The sequence below is a fragment of the Cupressus sempervirens genome, chromosome 1 (assembly GCF_028749045.1).
Source record: "Cupressus sempervirens isolate cs-2001-9-10 chromosome 1, ASM2874904v1, whole genome shotgun sequence".
NCBI lineage: Eukaryota > Viridiplantae > Streptophyta > Pinopsida > Cupressales > Cupressaceae > Cupressus > Cupressus sempervirens.
Genome location: NC_143118.1, coordinates 20,397,597 through 20,419,101, shown reverse-complemented (window position 1 = coordinate 20,419,101; position 21,505 = coordinate 20,397,597).

Genomic DNA, 21,505 nt, shown 5'->3' with positions numbered 1-21,505 from the left:
ATCAAGATGCACTCCTCTCCTTTGGGTTGTCTCCATAATATCTAATCTGGCTACAATTTGTCTCAACATGTCCATAATAGTAGTGTCAACATTTCCTCTACCTCAAACCATCTTAACAAATAGATTCATGCAAGATCATAACCCTCTACAAGTTATAGGTCAAATATGTAGATTTTCCACCCAACAACCAAATTCAACTTAGGGTTCTACACAATCCAATCTCCTTAAGGACAAACCTCAGGCTCTGATACCACGTAATGCAAGGAGGATCTAAATAACTAAGGTCAGAGGCACACCTAACCATCCAACCACCTCACTGAGTAAACACAACAGAATTAAACAACATACAGAACAACACCAAGGAGAGAGAAGAACAATACATTATTGATTCATCAAATTATCAACATACATGCCCAACTATAAGGCCTTCTAAATTATGACCAAATACAAAAATACAACTTCAAAATCCATAATCTAGCTTTAAACTTGCTCCTCCAGTAATATCTACTATGAACTCTCTAAGTTGTCCTTATTAACCTAATCCTAAACACCCCTATTTATACTTGCCAAAAGGGCTTACATAAGTTTCTAGATCATTACATTATAGAAAGGACAACCTTAAAATGGTTTGCACACATCCCAAAACAAGATCCTAAGAGTAAATTCATAATCCATATTAAATACATAAGTCAACTCATTCTAAGAACCAATCACAGACAAACTCAATCAAAGAAGGACCTAAGCATCAAAAAATATCAAGCTCACTCAGTACATGAAGGAACACTAGACCACTCAACACATACAAGAACTCAATAATGACTACTACTTGGTAGCAACTGGAACTCGGTAGTAACTAACACTTGACAATAACTAGTAGAATGAACAAAATGAGCAAGATTACAAGGCAACCCATGATGCTCCTACATCATTAACACATACCTCTTACCATCCTTATGAAGAACATAAGTATTTTTGTATCTATCAAGGATAGTCCTCCTTTCTGATTTTCATGGCCTCCCTAATAATATATGACAGCATATCATAGGTATCACATCATAAAGCACCTTCTCATTGTACTCACCAAGTGAAAAGTTCATATAGGCTCGCCTTCTCACCAAAATATTTTGTTCATCATTCACCAAGTTGATTTTTATGGCCTAGGGTGTTCAATTGTCTTCAAATGTAGCTTTTCCACCATCTCTGATGAAACTAGGTTGTGAAAAGAACCTAAATCAATGATCATCTTGTGCAAATCTTGCCTTGGCTTAGGTAATTAGTTTTAAAAATTGAAATTTATTTCTTTTGTTGTTGCATGCTTCCCTCATTCCTTACCATGAGGTGTTCTCCTTCAACATAAGGCCTCACTTCAATGGTCTTTCCCTTTTCCATATCTTTCTCATTCTCCTCTACATAGTAACCCTCTTGTTAGACTTTCTTGTGTCTCTTTCAGGGCACTTATAGAAGGGATGCCCTTCTCCACATGTGTAACATTTCCCACTAAAACTATTGCTCCCTCTACCATCACCAAATTAGTTACTCCTTCTTTGTCCACCTCTTGACTCATTCATAGGCTCCTTGCCCTTGTCAAGGTTGTTATGACCCTAACCTTCATTGGATCTTCCTCTCCCTCCTCTATTTGATCGATTTCTTCCTCCACCTTGCCTTTCTTATCTCTTCCTTATCTTTTCTCCAGCCCTTACTGCTAACTTGTAGCATTCCTCAATTGTGTTAGGGGTACTAAAATTTATCTCATCTTGGATGTTGAACTTTAGATGACCCATGTATCTTGCTACCTTTTCTTCCTCTTCCTCATCATGTGAAACCCTTATATCCAACTTATGGAACTCCTCTATGTACTTTTGGACATCCATGTCCTTTTGTCTTAAGTTTTGTATCTTCTTGTATAAATAATCTTTATAGTCCCTTGGAGGAAAATTCTCCCTCATCTTGTCCATCATTATATCCTATAAAGTGATCTTAGATATGTTGAGATTAATGGGTGTTGCACGCATTGCATAATATTGCTTAAATTTTATTATTTTATTTTATTATGTAATGTTGTATCTAGGAGCACCTAGATGGATGTGCAACATGCAAAGATTCTCAATATTTTATGTAATTATTTAATATTGGAAAAAGAATTAAATGCTTAATATTAAATGTGGGGTCAGTGAGTTAGGTAGCACATGGTTTATGTAATACCACTTGGTGGTTTTGTGGGGCTTGCTACTATATAAGAAGCCACAAGGGTAGTTGTTTTAGTGTGAGAAGGCAAAAAGGCAAGAGTCGAGTGGGACAAGGCTTGATAGGTTAGCTAAAGGAGCATTTGTGAAGGTTGAAAGCATGGCATGAAATGTGTGGATTCGTGCTTATTCACATGGATTGCTTGGTACTGGTTATGGCTTTGAAGGATTCCATGGTTGTATTGCAATGGTATTTTTGTTGAATAATACATAGTGATGGATACTTTTGGAGGCTAGGTTTTTCCCTCAATGAGGATTTCCTAGGGTATATCTTGTGTCACTTCTTTGTGGGTATGTTGTCTATTCTCTTGCATGTGAATTTTAATTGCATATTTATTTTAGATCTATTATGGGTTATATGGAAATGATTTTTTTTTTTTTTGCAAGTTTCCTTACAAGTGGTATCAGAGCTATGGTTTTATTATTGTAACCCTAGACTGAATCCATGGGAATGCATAAGAGCATAAAAGAAATGGGAAAGATAAATGAGTTGTTTATTGCAGATCTAAGAGTTTTGGGTTTGCTATTATGATGCGATGTTGGTAGATTTTGGGCATGTGAAATTGTTGGACAAAAGAGTTTTTTGGATGTTTCATTTTAATGAGGGTTTTAGGGGGTAGCTTGTAGAAATTGACCTCCTGGGTAAAAACAAACCTCACCATTGGATCCGGGTCAATGTTTTCATAAATTTTGATCTATAATATGCCCTATTTTGGCCATGTTCAGAGGAAATGAAAGAGTTTTTTAGTTTCAGCTAGTGATGGCCATCAAAATTAATCCCATCGAAATTTTCATCACAAAAAAAAATCGCAGGGAAAATGGTAAAAGACTGCCTTAGTAAAACGGCCATAACTTTCTCTTAAGATATTGGATTTCAGAGTTCTTATAGGTGTTACAAAGCTAATTCAAAGCACTACAACTTGGTGTAGATTTGGTTTTGTGATTTTGACATTTTGTTAGGTTTTAAGAGCCTGAAAGTCAGATGTTATTTATCTGGAGCATAGATTAGGGCATAACTTGGGCATATAGAGTCAAATTTTAAACTTTGAGTAGTCAACGAAAAGCACTTGGAGAGCTCTACACATTGGTTCAAATTTGGTGTAGGTTTTGCATGATTTATTTGGTGATATATTAATCTGAATAGCTTATGATATATATTGACTATGGTAATATTATGAGTTTATGGCATTGTATGTTTGGAGATTTAAGATTTGATGTTATTGTATACTCAGTTTATATTTCAGATTGGTCTCATGATGATATGGTTATCAGTATTTGGTTTAGATATATATGATGACTTGTTGGGTCCACAAGTTGTGCAGCGTTGTAAGCGGTCTATACTTGTAGGTTGCGTTTATGGCTTGGATATGGTTGCCTTTGCCTATTGATCTTTCATTATTGATGCATATTCAGATTGGTGGCTTGGATTTGGGTTGTCTATGCCCTAAGTCACATGATTTGCTAATTTTTTCTTCATGTAGAAGGGATGAGATGTTGTTACCAGGTACAGTCATGGCAGAGGATTGTGGTTGACTATTCTATTCTTATAGGTTGGAAACATTGAGAGTTAGATGCTCAGTTCATGGATGTGATCATGGTACCATGGATTTTGGCATAGCATGATTGGATATATAGGTACATCCTTGATGTTTATTGGCTTGGATTCTTGATTTGGTTATGGTGGTATATCTTCTTGGTTGAAGATCATGATTTTTTTGGTTGTTCTCTGATGGTTTATGTCTTGGTTGATTCTCATGGTTAGAGGATAGTTTTTTATCATGTATCATGGATAGCTTAGATTCATAGTTTAGTGGGAGCTTGTGAAAATGATGGGGTGATAGTGAGTTCTTAGTTAGATTTGTATCTTGGTTTGGAGATATTGGTTCCACTTGGTATTGACACTTTGGTTGTATGAGTGTAGACCTGGAGAATCTTTATATAAGAAATGGATTTTATGATTCCATAGTTGACTTGGTACCACGGTTGAGTGGAAGTTTTTTGGTATTGATATATTTATTGAGTGTTTGCAAATGTTGGAGGTTTTCTTAGATCTTATTGCTGCAAAAGTGTCTTTGACATTTGCATGGTGCACTTGGTTATCTTCATGGGGTGTGAAGATGGTTAGATCTTGAAGACTCATGGAGTTCTTGATTATCTTCATGGTATGTGGAGATGGTTCTCTTCATGGTGTGTGGAGATGGTTACATCTTGAGGAATTACGGGATTCTTGGTAAAGGTGTGGTTTATGCTTTCATTTGGCATGTTATCCTTAGTGTTAGGATGGTTTCATTTTATATCATGATATACTCTTGATACGTGTTTAGAGTTGTGACATGTTATACTATGTTCATATGGAGCATGTTATCTCTTTGGTTGAGATGGTAAGATCATGTTCTCATGTTTATGTTCCTAAGGCCATGGTTGGAACTTTGACATTGATCTTGGTTTAGTTTCTTGGTGTTGAGTACATTGATCATAAGTTGGATACTTCATGATATTGCTATGTTGCATTTGTTGGAATAGTTGATGGTTTCAGTAGGAAGTCCAAGAGAAATTCACCTAATATGGACTTGAGAGGAGATTTTTCTTAGATAAGTCTTGGTTGGAGACTTGGATATCTTGATGAGCATTCTCATTCCCCACCCTTGATCTACTTGGCAGTTTGCTACGTGAGAGGTATAGCCCATTGTTTCTCTCAGTTGCATTATATTTATGCTTGTCTTTCATGGATATGGATCTTGATCTATGGTACATGAGTTAGTTCTGGAGGGTTCATTTGAGAGATGGTTTAGCATTGGTTATCTCCATGTGCATATGTTGTTATGTTGATTGAGTTTGGGAGATAGTTTTATAGTGGGCATATTCCTTGAGTTAGGAATGGTTTATGAGTTTGATCTTCATGTGAGAGGCTTACATCCATGATTAGTGATATGGTATGGTTTGGGTGTTGTTGAGGCTTCTTGTTGGGGTTTTATGAAGGAGATCATACTTGCACAGTTTACATCTAGAGGTGTGTGTAGAAGGATATGATACATGTTATGATTTGCATGGCTTCTATTGGTCTTGATTATCTTCCTCAATGTTCAGTTTCACTTACATTGAATTTGATATTGGTTAGAGATTGTGATCACTAGTTTGTACTCATGTATGTCATGTGAGAGATGACATGGTTATTCCTTTATCTCTTTCCTCTATTGGTTGTGGAGAACTTGAGAGAGTGTTGGAGATTGGTTATGAGAGTTGTTCTTGTAGAATGTTGGTATATGTATTGTGGATTTCCTTAAGACTACATGGATTCACTTTTTTGAGATGTTGTGAGTGGATTGGTTATATATTTGACATTATCTTTTGTAGTGGGAGCTTCTTGGTATATATGTGATAGGTATTTCTCTTGAGGCTTGTGATTGCAAGTTATAGATTGGATATGTCAGTAATGTGAGATTCACTTGGTATATGCCTTTGGAGGTATGGATAATTGGATGGGTTTGGCACTTGTTGTGGGTGTTATTTCAGCTATGGATATTTGACAACTATGGATACATGCGATTACCTTTGGATCAAGTTTTTGTGCTTGGCATTTTAGTTGGTACAAGATTTTATGATCTTCTAATGTGACAAGTTGGGTGGCTTTCTCTTTGGATGGCTTCTATGTATGTCCAATGTCAGTGGTATAATAGGAGGTGAGATCATTCATGTTTGAGATGCTAGATACTTTGATTTTGTTGAGGGTACCAGGATGGATCACTTGGTGTACTTTGATCCATGATGGTGGATGTGTTGGGAGGGATTGTTCCCTTGTTCATTTATGTGGCTATAGATTAACCCTATGCAATGTATACAAGTGGGAGATTGTTGAGATTGATGAGTGTTACACACATTGCATAATATTGCTTAAATTTTATTATTTTATTTTATTATGTAATGTTGTATCTAGGAGCACCTAGATGGACGTGCAACATGTAAAGATTCCCATGGAATATTTTTGATGAGTTGTATTGTAACATTGTGATAATATTTTATGTAATTATTTAATATTAGGGAAAGAATTAAATGCCCAATATTAAATGTAGGGTTAGTGGGTTAGGTAGCACATGGTTTATGTAATACCACTTGGAGGTTTTGTCGGACTTGCTACTATATAAGCAGCCACAAGGGTAGTTGTTGTAGTGTGAGAAGGCAAAAAGGCAAGAATCAAGTGGGACAAGGCTTGACAGGTTAGCCAGGGGAGCATTTGTGAAGGTTGAAAGCATGTCATGGGATGTGTGGATTCATGCTTATTCACATGGATTGCTTGGTAGTGGCTATGGATTTGAAGGCTTCCATGGTTGTATTGCAATGGTATTTTTGTTGAATAATACATGGTGATGGATGCTTTTGGAGGCTGCATTTTTCCCTCAATGAGGGTTTCCCAGGGTATATCTTGTGTCACTTTTTTGTGGGTATGTTGTCTATTCTCTTGCATGTGGATTTGAATTGCATATTTATTTCAGATCTATTATGGGTTATGTGAAAATAGTTATATTATTTGTTGCAAGTTTCCTTACAAGATAACCTCTTCTTCCATCTTTTAGTCTATAAATAATCTCACCATAATAAGGCATGTCCTTTTAGCATAAACTTTGTAATCCTGACTTTATTTTCTTCCTTCACATCTTCACAATCAAAGAAATTTTCTATGGCACTAAACCAATCAATGAATTCCTCCTCATTCATTCTTCCATCATACATAGGGATATCTGATTTTCCTTTGTAGTCATTTTCTTTAGTGGTTTTGGTAATCATTGACATTCTAGCATCCTCAGGATTCATCTCATTTCTAGGTATCCTCTCTTCTTCTTCTTCACCTTCTACTTCTTCAGCTTCATCCTGATCTTCATGAGTAGCTTTAGTCTTCCTCCTATTCACCTTTTCCAACTCCCTTTTCATCTTCTTTATTTATTCATCTTGTTGATCCATGAGCTTTTCAAACCCTATGTTTTTCATCCTTGGAGGCATGTCTTCAGCCTCTTCTCCCCTCCCAAGGTCTCTTCTTTTGACATGTACTCACTCTCCTTCCATAAGACATTGTTGTGCTTTGATACCACTTTGAAGCAAGTGAATAGGTTATAGGCTTCTAATGAGTGAATTTCTAATGGCTTCCATTATAAATTTCAAGCACTAAATGGCTTAATCCAAGTGACCAATCACTTTAGTGACTTACCTAGACTCTAGGGTAAGCAAGATACTTGGGTGGTGAAGTTCAACATCCAATTTAAAATAAGTTTGAATACCCCAAATACAATTGAATAATTTTACAAGTTAGCAATAAGGATTGAAGAAAAGATTAGGAAGAGATAAGAAAGACAAGGTGGAGGAAGAAATCATTCAAATAGAGGAAGGGGAGGAAAATCCAATGAACATAAGGGTTAGGATAACCTTGACAAGGGGAAGGAGCCTATGAATGAGCCAAGAGGTGGAAAAAGAAATAGTAATAGGTTTAGTGCTAGTAGGGGGAATAATAGTTTCAGTAGAAGGTGTTATGCATGTGGAGAAGAAGGCCATCCCTTCTATAAGTGCCCTGACAAAGACACGGGGAACTTTGATAAAAGGGTCACTATGACAAAAGGTGCAATGGACAAGGAGAATAAGGAAGATATGGACAAGGGAAAGATCATTTAAGGGCCCTATGCTCATGAAGCACATGTTATGGTGAGAAATTATAAAATGTTGCATCAAAGAAAATAAGAGGTTTCAATTTTTAGAACTTTTTGTCTAAGCCAAGGCAAGATTTTTAAGATGATTATTGGTTAAGGGTATTTTGACAACCTAGTTTCATCCTAGATGGTGGAGAAGCTACATTTAAAGATATTTGAACACCCTAGGCCATACAGAGAAACTTGAGTGAATGATGAGCAAAATATCTTGGTGAGAAGACAAGCATATGTAAACTTTTCACTTGGTGAGTACAATGAGAAGGTACTTTGTGATGTGATACCTATGACATGTTGTCATACTTTTCTAGGGAGGCCATGGAAATCATAAAGGAATATTATCCATGATGGATACAAAAACACTTATGTTTTTCATAAGGATGGTAAGGGGTATGTGTTAAAACCTTTGCAATGGAGTGGTAAAGTTGAACCAAGAATAATTTGTTTTGGGGAAAAGAAGAATATTGGTTTGCAGGAGCATTTGAGGAGAAACCCTATAGAATGAGGTCTGAAACCAAAGACATATTTTTTGGTGATGAAATCTGATAGAGAAATGAAAGGATCTTTTATTGCTAATAGAGAAAATAGGCTTTTAGCAAGACAAAGATAAAGGATTGATCAAGGACTCATGATTGGAACAACACAGTGTCCATTTGTTTTATTAGTAAGGAGGGAATGTTTTCTATACCAAGCAGTATTGTAGGTCTACATGTTTCCAAATGGTTGCAAGAGAAAGAGTTGAAGAAAAATAAGGATGATTGTCCACAACCACAGTCAAACAATGATTTCAAGAATGCATTTCCTTTTCATATTTCTAACAAGTTATGTGCAAGTTCAAGGAGGATAAATCAACCAACAAGGAGGATTGGTGGAGTCAAGACAAGGCCATTTGACTCCTGGGGCAAGAGTTCTTTTGGAGGCTAGGTGTATGGTGCAAGGGCACGCCTTAAAGAAAAAAGTATCAAGAAGACTACTAGCATGGAGGATAACATGAAGCATACTTGAAGGTCAATTGAAGAATTTTAGAGCCAATCATGGTTGTATGTGATAATCAAACTCATAAAATATGTGTGATTTCTCAAAGTCTTGATAAAGTCTTGAGCACGATTGAATGTAATGGGGGATGAATAGTGCCCAAAAGATTTAAAATGGGTTAAAGGGATAGTAAGCTAGTTAGATTAGTCATTTATAAAGATTTACCAAAATTTTGACATGTTTTAAATTAATTAGAATGAAGAAATGAGAGTTATAAATTTAAATTTTCAAATTATAATGGTTACTTTCTTTTTGGAGGAAAAATAGTTTTAATGGCTTAAACATGTTTGTAACAAGTCCAAACTGTATGGAATTAGTTGGGGAGTTTGTAATTCACCCTATATAGCCTAGTCAAGGCACATGGACAAAGTATAGTTTGGATTTGATCACCATTTGTATGGATAGGTTATGAGAAACTTAATAAATATCCATCATGCAAGCATTTTGTGCATGGTTTCTTGATTATATTTTATTCCTTGTAGCCATATGGTCTTGGAAGCATCTTTATACATTATTTGAACATTTTGTCATAGAAACTTAGAAGGACCTGTCTTACTTTGCATCATGGAGTTTCCTATTGAATTGAATATTTCACCAGTATTTAACATTTCATATTTGACAGAGTATTATGAAGGAGGTGATGAAGATGAAGTTGTAGAAGTACAGTGGAGTATTCCAATAGCTAGTTTAGCTACAAAGGAGGTTGAGGAGATTCTGGAGAGTTGGAAAAAGTACAAGGAACGAAGAGTACTTGATCAAATGGAAAGGGAGACCTATTAGCATGAATGTTGATGGTATTCCTTTGTGGGAGTATCCAAAGAATTTATATATCACTTAGAGGAGATTGTTAGCATGATTGGCATGTTGGATTCATGATTGTGTCTATCATTAATGTCAACATAGAATTGTTTCTATGAAGACTGGAAGAGTAGAAGAAAAAGAACAAGGTCGTACGGATTGAGTATTGATAATAATGTCAAGCATAGTTAATGTTAATGATGTGTTCTATATTGTATCCTGATGACATTGATAAGTGTGCATATAGAGAGTCAAAGACATGCATAAGATATACTTGATTTACTAAAGAAAGTAAGGAGACAAAGTACCTGATAAGTAGTTTATGATGATTGATTTGTATCTCCTAGAAGAGATATAATCGTGATCATGAGCATAGTTGTATAGTGATAGTAGATTGCCTGAGGATGACATTAACAAGTGCACAAGGTTTGAGGTTGTACATGTGAGAAGTTGTAAACATGGTGAACCGATAGTGACTTGTAATTATGAAAAGATGTAATATTTTGTAATATCTGAATGAGGTCCTTGTTGGAAATAACAATGGGAAAGTAAACTCTGAGAGTGGAGTGAATCGATACTTCAAAACTTTAACCATAAAACATTCACCACACATCCATCTCACAATTTAGCATGTAAACTAAAAATAACTTAACTACACATGTTCATCCATAACATGAAACAAATAAAACATAACACATAAATTTGCTACCCAGAAACCCTCCAATGAGAAGGTAAAATTGGGGTGGGGATGACACCCAAAAATCTTCACTACTACAGCTGTAAAGTGTAGCCAATTAAGGTTACAAGAAGTTTGACCATAAACTATGATCTACCCTATGAAACATATTCCCTATTAAAGGCTTACAAATACTGTTAGGTCTCACCCTATTAAAGGATTTAAACACCCTTCTAAAAGTGTGCCTTGTTAGAGGACTTAAACTTGCAATAAAACAAGCACTAAATTAAGAGATTTACACAAGCCTGTTAAGACTACTCTATTGGGAGATTTTCTCTACATCACTTGTTAGAATGATTTAGCACCATGCTCCTTCGATTAGCACTTTGTTGCTAGATGTCAGATATTCTCTTTCTTGATGTGTACTTGATCCTTCTGATTAGATATGTCTCCTCTTTCCTCTCTCTACTTTCCTCTGTTCTCTCTAACTGATTCTACAATTCTTAACATTATCACAACCTTCATATCCACCATGACTGCTTTCTTTTCACTTAGCATTTGTTTCTCTTGGGTCTCCTTCTTTTCCTTCACACATACAAACTATTTTAGGGTTTGTCTCCTTAAGTAAACACAAGTGGGCTAGGGTTAGGTTAGAATCAATGACTATGATTGATCCATTTTATCACTTAGAACATCCCTCAATTTCATTAGTTGCATGTACTACATAGGGATTCATAATATACATCTTCTAGAATCATAAAACAATTAATAAGTTGGCTCAAAAATGGTTTACATAGAAGTTTTTGCCATTACAAACAACTATGTTCGAAAGTCTTCTCTTGGAAATTGAAGTCTTTAATGCTCAGCATTCACCATATCTTCAATGATGTAACTTAGTTCCTAAATGACTCTGCATACTCTATTTACTCAGCTCATGAGTGACTCAAAACTATCTACTCAATTCATACTGGTGCTCAGCATTGACTAGGTATATTACTCGGCATGTATTGTCTAGCAACTTATGCTTGGCATGCTTTGATCACTTAGCTCACACTGATTGCTTAGCTTGCTCTAATCACTCAGCTTGCACTGTAATTTTGTTGAATAATGACTAAGTTTTTTTTCACTTCCTTGTCAAAACCAATCTGAGATTAACAATCTCCCCCTTTGACATGAGTGGCAAAAACACATTGTCATGCAATACAATCTTTATTATGAGTATAACTTAAACAATATTTATATCTGTGACTTGGCTCATATAGAAAATTTCAAAACTTTAAAAAAAATTCAAAATGGATAACTATCATACCTCTCCAAACTCCATTATTCCATTACCACCCCTGAGTAAATGTTTTCTTGTTGTATCTGAATCTAATACTCCTCCTGAGTATATTTGTTAAACCTTGTTTCTACATAATTATTGCCCCTTCACTATAAAAAAAAACTTTATAATCCCCTTCACTTCACTATCCCCCTTTTTTGACACTTATGTCATGGGTAGTACATTGATAGTGTGTTTATCCAAAAATGATTTATGGATCTCCATTATGACTTTCAATGTTGCATCCCAGTTGTTGCACGCTACCTCTAGAGATTGATATTGATTGTCTAGCTCAAAAGAAAGGTTAACTAAGCAATCATAAGTGGAAAGATGAGAATCTTTCTTCATCAAAGTCTCAGCATAGGCTAGTTTCTTGTGCAATACTTCCATGTGTGGGGTCAACATGGATTGGATGTTGATCAAGGTAGCTCAAATGTTGGCATCCTATGCTTTTAGCTTGGCAAGCCTACCTTGAGTGCATAGCAGTGTATGAAAATATGATTGACTTTAACCAAGAGAAGGTTTTAATCTATTACTAGTAGTCTTTAGATCTCCCTCCAGTTGGTCAACATCATTCTGAATGTCTTGTGTGAAAAGATTCACACCATATAACTTGGTGTAAAGAGAGAAAATGTTCTCCAACACTTTCTTCATACTCTCCATCTTGGTTGTTAAATCAACCTGTCATAGTGCAATGACACTAGATATATTTTCAAGTACCTTAGTGTGAAATTTTCTTTCAGATCATTCTAATAGTTTACTATTGGAATCTAGGTCTTCATCACTAATCTTATCAACAATATGTACCAGTTGCTCAATAATTGATTTGTCTTCATTAGTAGTTGGAAGACTGAAAGCATCAAGAAATATATCTTTGATGTCATGAAGCGCTTGCTTCTACTTATGATCCCTCCTTAGAAACTCTTGTTGTTTCTTCCTCTATAGAGCTTTCTGTAGAATTCTCATTTGCTCAATGTTGATTGTGTTAAGATCAAACTTTGGTAGTTCAATCACCTCATCTAGGCTTGTGTCTACATAAGATATTTCATCTAAGCTCCTTGATGTTTCTACACTTGGCCTTAATATCTACAAGGGTGTGGCATGAGTGCTTGACCTCTAAATAACTTGACTACGTAGGAGTAATAGAAACTAGTAAGGTAACCAAAGTCTAAATGGCAATTTGTTCCTCTGGGGCAGTAGTCACCTTCAATTCTTCAAACTTGTCATCTTGACTCACTTTTGTCTGATGTGCTTCACCTTGAGTTTGTGGAGTAGGTGCAAGACTAGATTCCTAACCTAATTTAACTTTAGCTCCAACTTTCTAAACAAACTAAGGCTTGCTTAGTTGAAATGAGTGGCACTAGAGGCAATGTAACTTGTGTTGCAGAAATAACACTTAGTTGTTTAGTACTTGCACTTTGATATTCTGTCTTTTTTACCTCTATAGTGGTAGGGGCACATTAGATGTATCAATTTATTTCTCCCTTGTTGATGCCACTTCTTCCTTTTCACCAATATGGGATTTGTGCATAATTGTGTTGTCATGGTGGAATCCTTCAATATCTCCTTATCATCATCAATCAAAGGATTTATGTTATGAGAAAAATTATTAGGAAAATTATTTATTTCTATTGAGTCTTGTTGACTCACTTGGTCTACATGTGGGGTACTATTACTTAGCACTTGTACATCTTGTACATTCTATTTATTTTATTGCTCTTCTTCAATTGTAGCCTCTTTTGATGTTGCTTCCTTTGTACCTTCCACACTACCATCCTTGAATGATACCTCTTGTGTGTTCTTTATTGTCTCTTGTTCAACTTTCTTAGGGTCTTGCATTTCTTTCTCACCTTTCTCTTTGATTGCAAGAGTGGGTAACCCATAGATAGATTTCCAAATGGTTGTTCTTTTGGTTACCACATCCTCAATTTTCTTATTCAAAATATGGAAAGCTATATATTTAGGGGAAAATTTAGACTTGTATTTTTCCATAGCCTTGGAAATCTTCCTTTTATCCAATTATGGCATATCTTGGGCTAGAGTGGATTCCCTGATCTATCTCTCTATTTGCAAGTTGTATTGCCATTTATGCTCAAGTCGTTCATACAGACTCTCGGGTAAGGAGTTGGTGATCTCAATAAGAGTTGATTAGAATGTAGCTATCATCACATATATGGCTTCCTCAATAATATTTTTTTCAAATCTCCCTAAGTTATCAAAATCAATGTGTACAAAACTAGATAAATCTACGTTTGAATTTACATTGTCACACAAATTATCTAAGTCAGAGGAGGGATTTTGGCTTACCACCTTGAATTGACTCATGTCATCAAACTCTATTTTTTCCTCATTAGACTTGACTACTGAGGTGTATTTTCTCCTCACATATATCTTCTTTGCAGGCTGATTCGGCTCTACTGAGGTAATAGTTCTTTTTTCTTGTGGTTTCTCAGCAACCTTAACTTGCTTAGTGGTTTCCCTTATGCTAGACCTGGTAGCAAGTACTATTGGCTTCTATTGTGAAACTTGCACAAGCTTCTTGGTTTTCTCCACTTCAGGCTCCTTTGCCTTCCTCTTCTTCTTCTCAGCTACTTTAGATGTTTCCTCAACTTCTTCTTCCTTGGAACCTTTGCATTAACTTCTCATCTTCTCCTTGTCCTTGAGTGAGTGTCAATGGGGCTTGGACTTGTTCTTCCTCTTCATCATCTTCATCTTCCTCTTCTTCTCCCCCTTCATGAAATCTTTCCTTCATCTTTTTCACAAGTTTGTTCTTCCAAGGAACAGTAGTTGTTTTCAAGTCAATTGTAATTCTAGACTTGGCTTCCTCCTAGTTCCCAAATGAGGTGGAACTTTTATCAATTTCTTTTTCCAATAGAGTTGTGATAGTTGTATATGCCTTATCTACATTTATCTCATATGGCAAGGGCTTAAGCCATCTAACCCTAGGAATAGTTGCCTACACATATGTATCATCTACATCAACTAAGAAGCAAACATCATTATAATGTTTCTCCACTAGTGACACAAGAATCCTTAGTCTCTATTTCAAGGATTTCTTAAAATCCTCAAAATAAGTAGTCATTACTGACTCAAAGTTATCTCCAAGTTTCTCTATGAACTCTACAATCTAAACTATAATAGACCCATTGGTCTTCCAAGCAACTTTTTCAAAATTAGGAAATGTATTCTGCACATAAAAGAATATACAGACTAGTAAAGAGCCAAATTTTCAAGATGCACTCTTTGTTTTCCTTATGGCCTCCAAGTTTTTAGATAGTTGTTGAAGTTGCAACTCAACAAGGTCATAGGTGTGGTCTCCCTTCACTATCTTGTATCCCAAATCCATAGGCATACAAGATACATTATTCAGTCTGCTAGACTGAAAGAACTTATGTGCAATTGCTCTCACTACAAAGGCAATTAGGGGGTCTAAGATAGAATCTGTAGACATCCCTCATTTGTTCCACATTGCACCTATTTTTTTCTCTATTATCTCCTTTGGGTCACTTCACATGCTATTAGGTCTATCTAGGGTAGGATACCCTGTCACTCGGTTAATGATCCTCTTGGTGATCTTAATTGGTCTATTTTCTAACCATATGAGTACATCATGTATTCTACTAAGCACAATCTTTGTCCATTCAGTATTGAATACATTAGGGAAATCTAGGGTATAGGTGGTGTAGGAGCACCCTTCTAAGGCTCCCACCATTACATTTTTGGTGTGTTGAACTTCTCATAAGAAGTATGTAAGTACAATAAGATTTTTAGCTCATGCTTGTGTGTCTAGGCTTAGGATAGTTCTTAAAGATTTCTCTTTGGGTTTTGATGTGAATGGTATCATAACCAAGGGTTGTTGTCATCCTAAGATCATTGATTCTCCATGTTGTGAAAAGGTTGGAATAGGAGTTTTTATTTCACTATGATCACATGTGTGTATTACAAGAACTTATAATGTGGTTATTGCTTGAAAGCACAACATTTGCTTGAACAAGATAAAGTTGTTCAAAAGTTGTAACCATGAGATATCTACATCAATGAGATTTTTGAAGTCTCAGATGATGTAATTTGATGAATTTTTGAAGTTCAAGAATGCCTTGGGAAGACCTAGCAATGGTCTTAGTAGTGTAGGAGCAAAACTTGCTCGGGTAACAAAAAATTGTCCCAAAGTTGCTAGCAACTTTTAAAGTTGTTGAGCAACTTTTTCTTTTAAAATGCCTAACTTGTTAAATGGGAGACTATTTAAGGCTTGAAAAACCCTAAGCCAAGGGTTGGTTGTTGTCATTATGCTGTTGCAGTACGGATACATCAAACTGTGAATGATTTTATGACAAGATTTACTAGTTTTTGCCTTGTTTAGAAACAAATAGCATTGTGGTTGTAATATTGTTGGATGTAATAGTTTGTACATTAGTTATTCTCCATTTTATATTCATTATATTAGGTTCTTTTAGTGTGTGTGAATGTTTTGTTTAAATATTTCAAATTTGACTATACACTGCTTGTTTTGGGGTGTTGAATGGAAAATGGGTTGTATTCCTTGTTTCCACCATGGGAAAACCTTGGTTATTTGGATTCCAAGACTATAGACCCTAATTTTTAAAACTATGCAAGTAGGGGCCTAGCAAACAAGTGCAAATATTTATTTGACAAAGCCCTAGGTGAGCTAGGTAATTCCCGGCTAAGAGAAAACAATAGAAAAAGAGATCTTAAGAGAAAAGGAGGCAATGTCATGATTTTCCCTTTGGAAGGATTGAAGAGGAGTGTGAGAAGGTCATATGATATGGAGGAGAAGTTTTAGTATGTTGTGGAAGGTGTTCAAAAATTGAGGACAACAAGCAGCCTTTAAAACCCTTGTTTTTACCATAAATGTTGTGCGGCCTTTTGGGAGCCTGAGACCCCCAATATCCTTGAGAATGGGTCTAGTGTAGAAAATTTCCTTTAGAGTAGGTGAGTTGAATATTTGAGGGTAAGGAGTTATAAGCCCTACAAATCCAAGTGGAGACCTAATTGGGGCTCTTGTAGTAGCCCTATTTTTTAAGATACTATGCAATTGGGTACGAATCCATTTTCACCATCAGTTTAGATATGCTAAAAGTGTTAAAAATAACACCTTAAATCTCATGAAAACCTTGGTTGGACTAGGGAATTTTGTCGAACCCTAGAAGACCTATACAAGCCTTTGGAGGAATTGAGTTCCTGGAAGAACAAAGGAACAATGTTGCAAGATTTGGTCAGTTAAATTGGTGGGTAGGTTAGGACAAGTCAGGGAATCTGTGAGTGAAAAAGGAATCCTATAGACCATCATAGGTGTTAGGAGAACACCAAGATCCTAGTTGAGGATTAGTGGCATAGACTAGCTAGTCTATCCTGGCCTCCCCATCAGATTGGTATCAGAGCCTGCAAAGGTGTGGGACAAAGCAAGTGCAGAGCAAGGTGAATGTTGTCACCTAGTAAATCTAATGGTTCTAACACAATGGTAACCAATGCTAAATTGGCCAAGAAGGTAGAAGAGCAAGAGGAAGACAATGGGTCTTTGAGAGAAAGATTGGCACAACTTGAACAGTTTTTGAGCGAGGTCCAAGACACCATAGATAAAGTCAAGGACAAGATAGAGAAAAAAGAAGAGAAGGAATATAAAGAGAAAGACATTGAGTTGGAAGAAGAAACTCCAACACTAGACACCCTATTTTACTAGAAGAGCCTTTCTTGAAGGCAATCAAGGCAATAAATAGCAAAGCCTTGGAAGGCATTCCTTTATTCAGTGGCAAGATGGATCTTGATCTCATCATAGAATGGATTGAAGGAATGGAGAACCATTTTGAATGTGATGGTGTCTCTGATGCTCAGAAGGTAAAGGTGGCAAGGTGAAGGTTGAGAGGTATTGCTTTAATCTGGTGGAAATTTGTACAAACAAAGAGGGAAAAAGAAGGAAAAGGTCCTATTGTTACCTGGAAAGGATAGGTGGCTAAGATCAAACAAGCCTACATTCCTAAAGACTATGAAATACAATTGCATAGGAGGAGACCAAAATCTAAGGAAAAAAGATATGGATGTGCATTTGTATACTGAAGAATTCCAAAAGCTATGCTTAAGGTCTAAAGTGGTAGAAGATGAAAGTATCAAGTTGGCAAGATATATGAATGGACTTAAATGGTCTATTCAAGAATACATGAGCCTTGTCACTCCTAAAACAGTTCATCAATGTTATCAAATGGCCTTAAAACTAGAAGATAAAGGGAAAAAAAAGCAAGACCATACTTCTAAGAATAGAGGAAGAGGTAGAGACTCTAGAGGAGATCAAAGAGGTGGTTCTAGTAGAAGTGGTGAATCAAGAAACCAAGGGGAGAGCAGACTCTTGGAATGAAGTTCTAAAATTAGAACAACGGGATCTTTTGGTAGAGGAAGAGGATCTCAAAGTAACAAAGGGATAGGAGTAGGAGGGAGCAGCTCCTTCTTTGCCACCATGAAATGTTATCAATGTAGACAACTTGGACACCTAGCCTACAGGTGTCCTGATAAACCATCAGCCTCAAGTAATGAGAAGAGGGTAGCTTATGCCCAAGAAGATAGCAACAACTCATTCACTAATAAAGTTAGCAAATTAGAATAAGAAATGGATGAAAACTTGATGATTAGAAAGATACTCATAAGGCAGCCTAATTAAAGTGAACCTAAACAAAGGAGGGCTCTTTTAGAGTCAGGTGCAAGATCCAAGGAAAAGTTTTCAAGGTCATAGTGGATTCAGGGTCAACAAATAGTATCACTTCTGAGTAGGCAGCAAAGAAGCTAAAACTTACAAAGGTTCCCCATGCAAATCCCTACAAGCTGACTTGGTTGAATCAAGAGCAAAGTGTACTAGTTAATGAGCAGACATGGGTGTATTTTTCTATTGGAGCTTATAAAGATAGAGTGTTTTGTGATATCTTTCCCATGGCTACATGTCATCTTCTATTGGGAAGACCATGGCAATTTGACAGGAAGATGATCTATGATGGAGAAGAGAATGCAATTTCTTTTAAGAAGAATGGAAAGACTTTCAAGATTCAATCCTTAATAGAGAATGAAGTGGAAACTTCTAAGACACCTAGTTGTTACTTAATAGTGTTAAAGAGTTCTTGTAGGCTTTACAGAATAAGAAAACTATAGGATGTGCTATTATGGTGAAGCCAAAGAAGGAAGATAAGAAGTTGCAGCCAATACCTCTTGAAGTGTAGTAGATTCTTGATGATTTCAAGGACATTATTTTAGATGATACACCAGCAGTACTACCACTAAAAGAGCAACCAACCATCAAATTGATTTTGAACTCGGTGCTTCTTTGCCTAACAAAGCAGCCTATAAGCTTACTCTGAATCTTGTTAGAAAGGTTAATCTTTCCTTGGATATATATTAATTGGGATATTCCAAGGGTCCCTAAATGTAGTTTGTCCACTTGTACACATGTGGAGGACATGTCATTGTTTGTCCTTTATTCCACATGTAAGGACAACTCTTGTTTATCTCTTTATTTAGTTTATCCTCCTTAAGAGGATTGTGACACTTTGCACACACCTATTATGAATGTGGCATTCATAGAAATGGGAGTTACAAATGCAACTCCTCTCTCATCTCTATATAAGAGATGCTCCTCCTTCTTTCTTCAACACTCTTAGCACTTGATGTTATTGTATTGAGCTACTTTTGCTCCAACACTCTCTCTCTCTCTTCTCTAGGCATTTGCCTTCATTCATAATACTCACAAGGGGTTTTCTTTGCTTTCCCCTTATAAATCCTTGTCTCCATTGTTGAACCATCTTGGTGTATGCTCTTGGAGTTTGCTTATCTTATGGTAACATTGTTTCACACTTAACTTATTTGGATTGTTTCTCGTTCCTTGCTCAACATTATCATTTCTTACATGGTATCAGAGCTTGGTTATCTAATCCTTGTTTTAAGTTTTGTGGTGAAGGTTGCCATTCATTGGAGCACACCTTATTTGGAGACGTTATTGAGAGAAGAAGTTTGTGTTGTGATTTTAGCTCTTTTTAAAAAATCTTGTGTATGCAGGTTTCATATTTTTTACTAACCCTCTTTGGAAGGCTTGCTGCCAAAGGGTTTTCTTGTAAAGCTTCATATTTTTTTTACTAACCCTCTTTGGAAGGCTTGCCGCCAAAGGGTTTTCTTGGTAAATTTCAATTTTTTTCTTGTTTTGGACAGCATGCCGCCAAAACAAAAAGTATTACATTAGTAAAGTTTTAAATAACTCTCTAATTTTTTATACTCATTTTAAACAAAAATTTTCCTACTCTTTAAAAAAAAAAAATCTATATTTTTTTGTATGCTCTTGAAAATTTCAAGCATACAACATACATCTTTTTATAGGATTTTCATCCTTATAAATTAAATAACTTTGTTGTTTTTTCAAAACACACATTTCTTTTATATATTCATTTGTTGGGCGGACGCGCCACCCACGCGCCACCCCCGTGCCGCCGCACGCCGCCGCGTGACACCGCGCGTTCCCAGAAGCGTCGCCGCGAGCCGGTTGCACCGCTGCGCACCGCCGCACGCCACCAGTCTGCAACGCCGCCAGATCTGCAACTCTGCCCTCACGCCCTCTTCACTGCCGCTCGCAATATAAACCCCTGACCACCGCTTCCGCCGCCCCCATAACACTAGGCGCAAACCGTTCGGCGCGGCCCGCGTCCAGGCCACGCGGAAATCGCCGCCTGCGCGGGCAGAGCCTGCATCCTTATCCTATTCGCATTTTTTAAACTCTCTGACCCGCCATTTCCACCGACCAGGGCCACCCTTTGGCCACGCGGCAGCCACCGCCAGAGCTCCGCTTTTTTTTTAAACCTTTTTAAAATTTTTCCCCCTCTTTGCCCACCTTTTCATTTTTTTTCCAAATTTTGTTTTATTTATTAAAAAAAAAATCAAACTCATAAAATGTGTTTATATTATTGTTTTTTATTTATTTTTTTAATAAATCAAATTTTTAATTTTATAATTTTTTTTTTCTTGTTTTCTCTCACAAATAATTGAAATTAAAAATATATATATCTTAATCTTATTTAAAAAAAAAAAAAAAATTTCCATTAATAAAATTAAAATTATTTTTTTCTCATTTAACAACTTTTTTTCAATTAATCTGATTTTCAAATTAAGGAATTTTTTAATAAAAAGAAAGAAGAATTTTTTTCTTAATCATGTCAACATTAATTCCAGAAATCAAACTTAATTATTCTAATTATCATTCTTGGAAAACTCATATCTCATTTATTTTTCGTTTTAAACACCTCTTCGAAATAGCCACTGACCCTTCTCTTGAACCCGGTTCAGCGGCTACTCAAGACGAGAAAGATACTTGGAAAGCTAAAAACGAAGAAGCTTTAGGGTTAATTGGTATTTCCATTATTCCAGATTTATATGTCTTAATTGCTCATTGTTCTAAAGCTCATGATGCATGGTCCATCTTGAAAACCAAGTATGACAGTGACGATGAATACCGCAAAATACAATTGGAGGATCAACTCGAAGATCTCAGGTATGCAGATTTTAAAAGTATGGATGAATTTCTCTTAAAATTTGATTCTCTTAAAAGTCAAATTATGGCTTTAGGTGTTCAATTAGAGGACATTCGTTTAATTCATCTTATTCTTAAAAAATGTCTTCCTAGACAGTTTCAACAGTTTATAACTAATATTCATGCACAGCTTGCTATTCCTACTTTAACTTCTCAGTTAACTTATGTTATTTT